This window comes from Astyanax mexicanus, chromosome 24 (genome assembly GCF_023375975.1).
Source record: "Astyanax mexicanus isolate ESR-SI-001 chromosome 24, AstMex3_surface, whole genome shotgun sequence".
Classification (NCBI taxonomy): Eukaryota; Metazoa; Chordata; class Actinopteri; order Characiformes; family Acestrorhamphidae; genus Astyanax; species Astyanax mexicanus.
Window position 1 is genome coordinate 25,639,242 of NC_064431.1, and position 9,334 is coordinate 25,648,575.

At 34.7% G+C, this 9,334-nt stretch overlaps 1 protein-coding gene across 3 annotated transcripts in view; it reads right to left on the reverse strand.

Annotated features, from left to right (window-relative positions):
- The window catches only part of prkcdb (protein kinase C, delta b), a 51,959-nt gene extending 44,457 nt beyond the window's left edge, over positions 1-7,502 (reverse strand). For 2 of the 3 annotated variants that reach the window (XM_022682790.2, XM_022682788.2), the window contains exon 1: positions 7,354-7,502. The gene's annotated coding sequence lies outside the window, so the exon portion shown is untranslated. The remainder of the gene's footprint in view (positions 1-7,353) is intronic. The other variant, XM_022682789.2, reaches the window with a different exon arrangement.
- Positions 7,503-9,334: the final 1,832 nt, after the last annotated feature.

Genomic DNA, 9,334 nt, shown 5'->3' on the forward strand with positions numbered 1-9,334 from the left:
ACTGTTTTGTTCTGTTATTTGTTTGTTGTTTGTTTGTACTGAGCGGGTCAACCCGAGTAGGATGGGTTCCTCGGACTGAGTCTTGGTTCCTTCCAAGGTTTCTTCCTCTTAAAGGGAGTTTTTCCTTGCCACTGTGTCACCATAAAATTGGCATCTCTGTGGTGCTGCTCATAAGAGGCGTGGACCTGTTTTTCCTGTAAAGCGGCTTTGTGACAACCTTTGTTGTAAAAAGCGCTATATAAATAAAATTGAATTGAATTGAATTATTTTGAATCCCTAAAAAAATAGAAACAGGAAAGCAGAGATGGAGAGAAAGGAAGAAATAAATGCTGACTAATTGACTAATCAGAAAAAGAATAAATAGATTAGCTGACTGTCAAACTAAATGTTAGTTGCAGCCTTAGTCAAGATGCTGATTGGTGCCCACAGGTTCATATTTAGATGCTACAGAGAGTCCTATTCTATTTGCTAGACAAGTTGTATGTATATATATATTTATATATATATAAGTTCAGCTACTTTTAATTTTAATTTAGTTCTACTTATTAAAAGTAGCTGAACACATGAATTAAACAGCTTAAGGGTGTGCACATATGTTTTGACATATAGTTTAACAGCAAAGAAAACCTGAAAAGCAAGTGGTAAACGTTTCTTTCTGTAATTATGCTGGTAAGTTAATGTGTGTGTGTAGTGCATGTGTGTGACAATAGTTAACGTAGGCTGGTTGACAGCAGGTGTGAAGCTGCTCTTTCTGCACTGCCAGCATGAATTATTCATACCCACAGCATGCTGCTGATGAAGAACGCTTACCCACTATTACCATTCAGAAGACTGGAACCCCTTTTTATTAGTACAAAATGTACAACATTTTGGACACTTCTGTTCAAATGACATTTTCTCATGGTTTTCTTATGATATTAAGAATATTTAATACCACGCCAAAAGTCAGGGGACAGCACAGCAGTATGTAATTCAGAAATTTCATCCACGTTCAATGCAAAAAGCCCCACAGGCATATCCATATCCCACAGCCCAATGGAATCATATAGATAGAGGTGTGTAAAGACAGTAGGGGGTGTTTTCACACATGAAAGTCCGGACCAGAGTCCGCACCGAGGTTCATGTCTTTGTTACATTGTGTAAATTTGGTCCGGTTAGTTTCGGTTTCACACCCTGTCTTCAGATACATGGGCGGAGTCTCTCTACACTTCATTTTAATTGGTATAATTGGTAATTTGGTTTAATTGGTTGTGACGAATTCTAGCTCTTTGTCAGAATCTAAATCTCCCTTTTCACGTACATGTGTGCCATGTTAAAGATTATGCTTAGATTTCCGTTATTTCTGTTTATAAATAAGAGTTTATTAAAGGTTTGTTTAAAGTCTGCCTCAACTTTCCACAATTGGTCTGAAAGTCCAAATCATCTACAAAATTGTTTAGTAGATCTGAACCAAGACCTTCTCTTTTGGTCGGACCAAACTCTGGTCCTTCTGCACCTAATCGTTAATTTGTAACAGTACTGCATTACACAAACTGGGACATGGGTAAATGACTCACTTGCACAGTTTACACTTAATTTAGGCTGTGTGTCCAAAAGTGTCCAAACACATCAGATTACATATTTTATCACTATATATCAGTACATTTTTTAAGTTTAAACAACATCCACCCATTTAAATGCCTTTTAAATCTCATGTTCAGCTGTTTCTATAATTTTTAAAGTAGGAGGCCACGGCAGAAACAATCGTTGACTAATCGGACAAATAATCATCAGATTAGTCTGCTACCAAACTAATCATTAGTTGCAGCACTACAAGACAGGTGTGAAAGCATTCTAAATGAACCACTATCTTAAACAGCAATCTTGGCATGGGAATCATTCATACAAATCGCGACTGTGTTTTTTTTCGAGACTCAATCAGTATTGCAAAATTATAATACAATACTCAATCACAATCAATATTTTCTGAGCTTCTGAACCTCTATGAGCTTCAGAAATGTTTGTTTTATGTGACTGAAAATGTAAACTGTTGGCGATACAACATTTATCATGATTATAGGGGTTACAAATCTGTATATAGCAATATATTGCAATACTGCAATGAAGGAATACAACACTGATATTAATTGGGTTGTCTGCCACTGTCATTTTTACATGAGGACTAAATTAAAAAAGGACACTGTGTGTGTGTTTTTTTTTTTTTGATACAGTATGGCAAAACAAAATATAGTGATACAATACAATACTGATATTTTCTTACACCTAGGCCTGTCACGATGAGACTTTTTTGTGGACGATATATTATTGCGATACACGATATTTTGTCATTTTAAGACTATTAAATGCCACTGATATAATGATAAGAGAATAGCATACGAAAGCAATGTTTAACTTTTTAAAGACAACAAAATTTGAATTAGTCATTTATTATAATTATATACTTTTTTCTTTACATACTTTAGTCCACACTGTGTGTATGTTATGGAGTCACAGTTATTGAAGCATGACTGGCTAAAATACTGTTCACTGTTATGTATGAGAACAAACATACAAATAAACACAATAGACAATATCACGATTATCAAACGTTATTGAGGTCATGTTCATTTATCGAACGATAAATCGATATTTCAATTATTGTGACAGGCCTACTTACACCACTAGTTGCAATCTTTCAGTAAACCATAGTAAAGGAGCATCTCCAGCCACTGAAAATGATTCCTGAAACAAACTCTCCTGAGACTAGAGCAGAAGAGTTTTGAGTGTTTTGACAGTTTCTGTGGCAAAACAGTGGAGAAACTGTTTGTATGTGTGTGTGTGTGTGTGTGTGTAAGAGAGAGTGAGTGATTGTGTGGAAGGGGGAGGGGGGGTTGTGCCTGTGCATGTCATAGCAGAAGTTTTGTGGTCAATAAGGAAACGCTGCAAGGTCGAGTCTATATGGCACCTGAAGCAGCTCTTTAAAGCGAACAAGAGAGTGTGCTGCACTGCTTCACTCCATCAAACGCTGCGCCACGTCAACCCACGGCCACTCAGCCACTCACAGCCTGCTGCTGGGAAATGTGTGTAACTGGTCTGTCCACTTGCCAGCACCTACACCAACCAGCAGATTCAACCAAGCCACAAAAACAACAGCTTACAAATGTTCCTGAATTGTGTTTAATGTGTCACATACACACAGAACTACTGACCACAGCATGCGTCCTGTACAGCTAATGCAGAGAGAAAGAGCAAGAGAGAGAGAAAAACAGAAAAAAAAACACAGAAGAAGAGAGTGAGAAAAGAGAGAAAGCCGAGGGCAAGAGAGTGAGGTGTGAAAATAGAGAGAGAAAAAAAAGAACAGAAAATAAGAAAGACAAAGAACAGAGTAAGAACAGATACAGAGAGACAGATGCATGGAAGGGATGAAAGACACAGTAGGAGGAGAGAGAACAGAGAGCTAGAAAACAAGAAGAAAAGACAGAGAATGGACAGATTGTGAGAGTGAAGAGACAGACAGAGAGAGAGAGAGAGAGAGAAGACAGAACAAAGAGGGGGTGTGAGAAAGGGCAGAGAAAGAGAGTGAAAAAAAGAAAGAGAGGGAGAAACAAACAGAAGAAAAAAGACACAATATGAAGAAGGGGAAACTATACAAAGAGAGAGAGTGGAAGATGAGGATAAAAAGAGAAAGAGAGAGAAGTGTATAAAACATGAAAACAGGAAAAGAATACTAGAGCAAGACAACAAAGAGAGCTAGCAATAAAGTTAAAAATCCAATGGTTCAATGGAAACTGAAATTGAATGTTGTGCAGTTTGTTGGCAGTAGGTATAGTGTAGTCCTAGAACTGGTGTTTTGGTTGTCAAATGCGTCTTTTAGTCCACATTAGTTTGAACTGATTAAAAGTAGTAACAGCTATTATTTAAAGATACTATTAGGCAATAATATGTATTCAGGAAGTTTAATAATACTGCATTTTATACTTGAGCCCATTTAAAGAAATGTCTGATCAGCGAAACTGGAGCAGCTACTAAACCAGCTAGGCTAGTTTTTTCTGTGTAGGCAAAATGGTATGCTACAGTACACAATGTACACAAAGTATAGATGATGACTAGAAAAACGACCATAAAACTTGTAACCTAGAGTATTTGAGGAGAGGACTGACCAACAGAAACTAAAATACAAGCGTTTAAAGCGAAACCATGCTAAAGAACATCATCTTCATCCAGGGTAAAACAGGACAGCAGCAGTCCTCAGAAGGTGGACTTTCACAGACCGACAAATATCTTCCTGACAGTGTTAGAATAAACCAAAAAACAGAGAATCAAGTTGAATATCGGTAGATACTAATCTGGTATCAGTATCAGTATCAGTATGAGTATTGAAAGGAAAAAAGTGGTATCAGAGCATTCCTATTACAAACAACAAAAACAACAACAATCAGAGTACATGAAGCTCAAACTAGTTAGCAAGTAGCTGAATGGTCAGCTGTTATTGTAAGAATATATAATTTTTAATCAAATATTTTTCACAAATAACAAAATAATTCAGTTTCTGTATAGAAATGTAAGTATAGTAATTAATTAATGCACTAACATTGTTTGAATAAGTGAAAAGACAAAATAGTTTACACCAAACAGTGACCTTTGTTGGAAAGGAAGACATACAATACATTATGCCTTTTCATTTATGCAATGTTGAAAATAAATGCAAATTCACTATATCAACTCTACATCTTGACAACACTGATGCCCCCAAACACATTAGGAGGGCAAGAAACTCAAGTAATTAACTCTTGACAAGTTCAGCACAGCTGAAAGCCATTCCAGATGACTAACTCATAAAGCTGAGCTGACTGAGAAAATACCAAGATGTGCAAAGCTGTAATTTAAGCAAGAGTACTGAATATATTGCTGTCCATTTTTTGGCATTTTCAGCATTTAACCCCTTGTTTACCCAATGTGTACCCAAGGCTGATCCAAACTAAGACTTCGATCCAACCAACTATCCATTTAATCATCCAACCAATTAACCAAACAACGAAACAAGCAACCATGAATTTGTCCAACCATCTAACCATCCAACGAACTAACCATTCAGCTAACCATCTAACCATTCATTTATTTATCAATACATCCACCCCACCAAACAAACAACCAACCAACCATCCCCCAAAGCTTGTAAAAGGCATTACATATTAAATCTGCAGCTTGTAACCACCTTTAGGATGTACTTTATCTTGTATTTTGCTTTTTTAAACAGGTCTGTTTCAGTCCAGATTTTCTAAAAACATCCAACCAATCAACCAAGCAAGCAAACAATCATCCATGCATTTATCCAACCATCTAACCTTTCAAACATCCTACCATTAATTTATTCATCAATCCATTCACCCCACCAACCAACCAACCAATCAGCCCCCTTTTGGGTCTCTAGTAGTGTGTTAGTACTAATCCAAAAGCAATAAACTAACTTTTTTGGCTGCTTTAGATAAAAACATACAAAAAAATACAAAGCTAGTAAAAGGCATTACATATTAAATCTGCAGCTTGTAACCACCTTTAGGGTGAACTTTATCTTGTATTTTGCTTTTTTAACCAGGTCTATTTCAGTCCAGAGCCTTGGAACAGATTTCCTAAAAAAAAAATCCAACCATCCAACCAATTAACCAACCAACCAACTAACTAACCAAACAACCAACCAACCAAACAACCAACCAACCAAACAACCAACCAACCAACCATCTAACCTTTCAAACAGCCTACCATTAAAGTATCCATCAATCCATCTATCTATTGAACTGTTCAACCAACTAACCATCTGTGCATTTATCCAACGAATAACTTTTTTTGTCTGCTTTAGATTAACCACAAATATACACAGCTTGTAAAAGGCATTCCACATCGAACCTGTACATTGTAACCATATTCAGGATTTACTTTGTCTTGTCTTTCAGTTCAGATCCTTGGAACAGATTCCCAAACACAGACAGAATTCTACATACTGCTAGTTTGCATAAATTTAGTATTGATAAATAAAGCAGATTATATATATATATATATATATATAAAAGGTTAAATACTACCAAATCTAACCACCAGAGTCTGGTGTACCTTACTAATTACAGAGTGTACTGTAGGTTATGTAGTTTGTACACACTGTAGATTACAGTGTACAGTGTTTACTATTGTTAACTCATGATATACAGCTCTGGAAATTATTAAGACACCCATTCAGGTTCTCTGAACATTGTTGTATTATTCTATATTCTATACTACAGACAACATTTCTCCCAAATTCCATATAAAAATATTGCAATTTAGAGCATTTATTTGCAGAAAATGAGAAATGAATGAAATAACAAAAAGGTCGCAGAGAGAATTCAAGTAATGCAAAAAACGATTTCATATTCACAAAGTTTAAAGAGTTCAAAAATCAATATTTGGTGGAATAACCGTGTTTTTTAATCAGTTTCATGCATCTTAGCATGTTCTCCTCCACCAGTCTTACACACTGCTTTTGGATAACTTTATGCTACTCACTGCTGGTGCAAAAATTCAAGCTGTTCAGCTTGGTTTGATGGCTTGTGATCATCCATCTTCCTCTTGATTATATTCTAGAGGTTTTAAATTTGGTAAAATCAAAGAAACTCATAATTTTTAAGTGCTCTCTTATTTTTGTTTGTAGAGCTGTTTACAAACAACGAATACAAGGAAATTAAAACGTGGGAAAAAATAAGGAAAACCGTTGAATATATGGTTTAAATCGAGCACAGAGAAATGTTTCATGTGATTCACTTACAAAACAATCAGACAATCGAGAAAAGTTTGCTCTTTCCCGACTTAAAGCAAGTTTCTTTTTCGAATTTTCCGTTCCATCTTAAATGGTGCAGCAGTTGCATTCTGGCGCCAGGCGCCAGAATGCAACTGCTGCACCATTTAAGGTGGAACGGAAAATTCAAACCAAGTTAGCGAATTAGAGCACTGTAAACAGTAACTTACTACTGTATTTCTTTTCCTCGTTTTTAACCACCAACACTTCACGACTGCCCCTCCCTGTTCAAAAACCTTCGTTTTAGTCCTTTTTAATCCTTTTATTTCCTTCTTTCTTCCTCAAACTGCTTCACAGCCACGACAACAAACGTCCAAACTGCTTTTCATACTGTACATTCAGCACAGAATCCACCCAGTGCAGCTTAAACCTGAATAAAAACACTTTTAAACACCAAAAACTACAAATTAATGTTAGTAATAATACAGTAAAGCTGTAAACTAGCTGCTCAATGGGTGTCTAGAGTACAGCTACACGTCTATGGGACGGAAAACGACGTTTACAGAACATTAACTGCGGATATTTCTGTAAATACTAAGCGTTCTTACCTTTTCAGAGACTCCGAAAACTCCTTTTTCTTGGGTTTAGCAGTGTAAGTGTGTGTGTTAGAGTGTGTGTGTTGAGAGCAGAGCACACGGACTGAGAGCTTGCTTGAGGAAGTGTGTCAGTGTGTTTGTGTGTGAGTGTGAGTGTGTGTACATGAGTATACGGAGGGGCGGATGACGTTTGTCCACACAGGTAGATGGAGGGGTGGCTTAATTGTTTTAATTAGGGTTATTATTATCATTACCAAAAATATTTTTGTACATATATTATAAATATATTTTTAATGGAAAAAATACACACATATATATATGTGTATGTGTATTATATGTATATATATGTATATATATATATATATATATATATATATATATATATATATATATATATATATATATATAATACATATTATTATATATATAATACACACACACATACATACATACATATATGTGTGTATTTTTTCCATTTAAAAATATATTTATAATATACAAAAACATTAAAACAATTAAGCCACCCCTCCATCTACCTGTGTGGACAAACGTCATCCGCTCCTCCGTATACTCATGTACACGCACTCACTCTCTCGCACACACACACACATATATATATATATAAAACACTTCCTTACAAAACAGCTTTTATTTATTGGAATAGAAAAAATAATAAATATATATTTTAATAGTTTAAATAAATAGTTTTATTTAGTGTAAATATTTTAAATATTTTTAAGTATTTTTTTATTAAAAGAAAAACGTTTTTTCAAGCTTGTAAAAATATATATATACTTATTTTTAGATAGATTATTAGATTATTGTGATTGTTAGAATCATAAATTCACAAATGTATTCATTAGAGTTTCCATTAGTTTTATTTAGTGTAAATATTTTAAATATTTAATATAAAATGATAATATTATACAAAAATAATATAAGATTAGATTTTATTAAATAATACTTTTTTTTAAGTTGTACAATTATGTATACTTATTTATTTAATGATATATACATATTAAATATTACATAATAAATATTACAGAATGTGTTTTTCAAATTCTGTATTTTGTCATATTTAAAAAAAATAAGCTTAATTTATTTTTACAGTATAAGTCTGATTTTATTTTTTGTAATGTCATCTTTAGGCAGGTACACTGAATCCTATATAATATTAGTAGTGGTGATAATAATAACAATAATAATAATAATAATAATAATAATAATAATAATAATAATAATAATAATAATAATAATAAACTAATGCCTAAAACTACTGTTATAAGTAAATGTATAAGTGAATGCATATGTATCTAAAATAAAATACACTTTATTCTACAGATTAAATCGTGAAGTTGGTTGTTAGTATTGCTCAGAGTGTTTCCTGTTTCTGGGTCTGTTTAACTGTTAGCACGGCTGCTAATACTTAAGCAAAGAAACTGCAAAAAAGGAACTCAAGCCAGTTGCAATCATTTTACAGGAAACCACTGTGTGTGTGTGTGCGTGTGTGTGTGTGTGTGTACAGTTTGAGTGTGGTGGGGGATGGGATTTTTCCTACAAACACCATTAGAAAGTCTTGTGACGTTAGCTTCACACCAGGTAAGCCAGCTATCATACCACACACACACACACACACACACACACACAAAATAAAGTCACACTGAGGAGATCCCACACTGAAACTGGAGCTTGGGGAAATCCTTGTTCTTCTGACCTCACAGGGCCAGTTCTCTCTCTCTCTCTCTCTCTCTCTCTCTCTCTCTCTCTCTCTCTCTCTCTCTCTCTCTTTTTTCAGGTCACATGATGCTTACTCACACTGATACACCCTTTGCTCTCAGGCAGGCAGCTGTATATAAAGTCGTGTTCAGTGTCTTTGTTGCTATTTTTAACACTCAGTCTTCTCCCACTGACCTACTGCTGACAATCAAATTTAGGATTTGTATTATCAAATTGTTCTAAATTCGCTTCTATAGTGCCTTGACCATCTATGTGT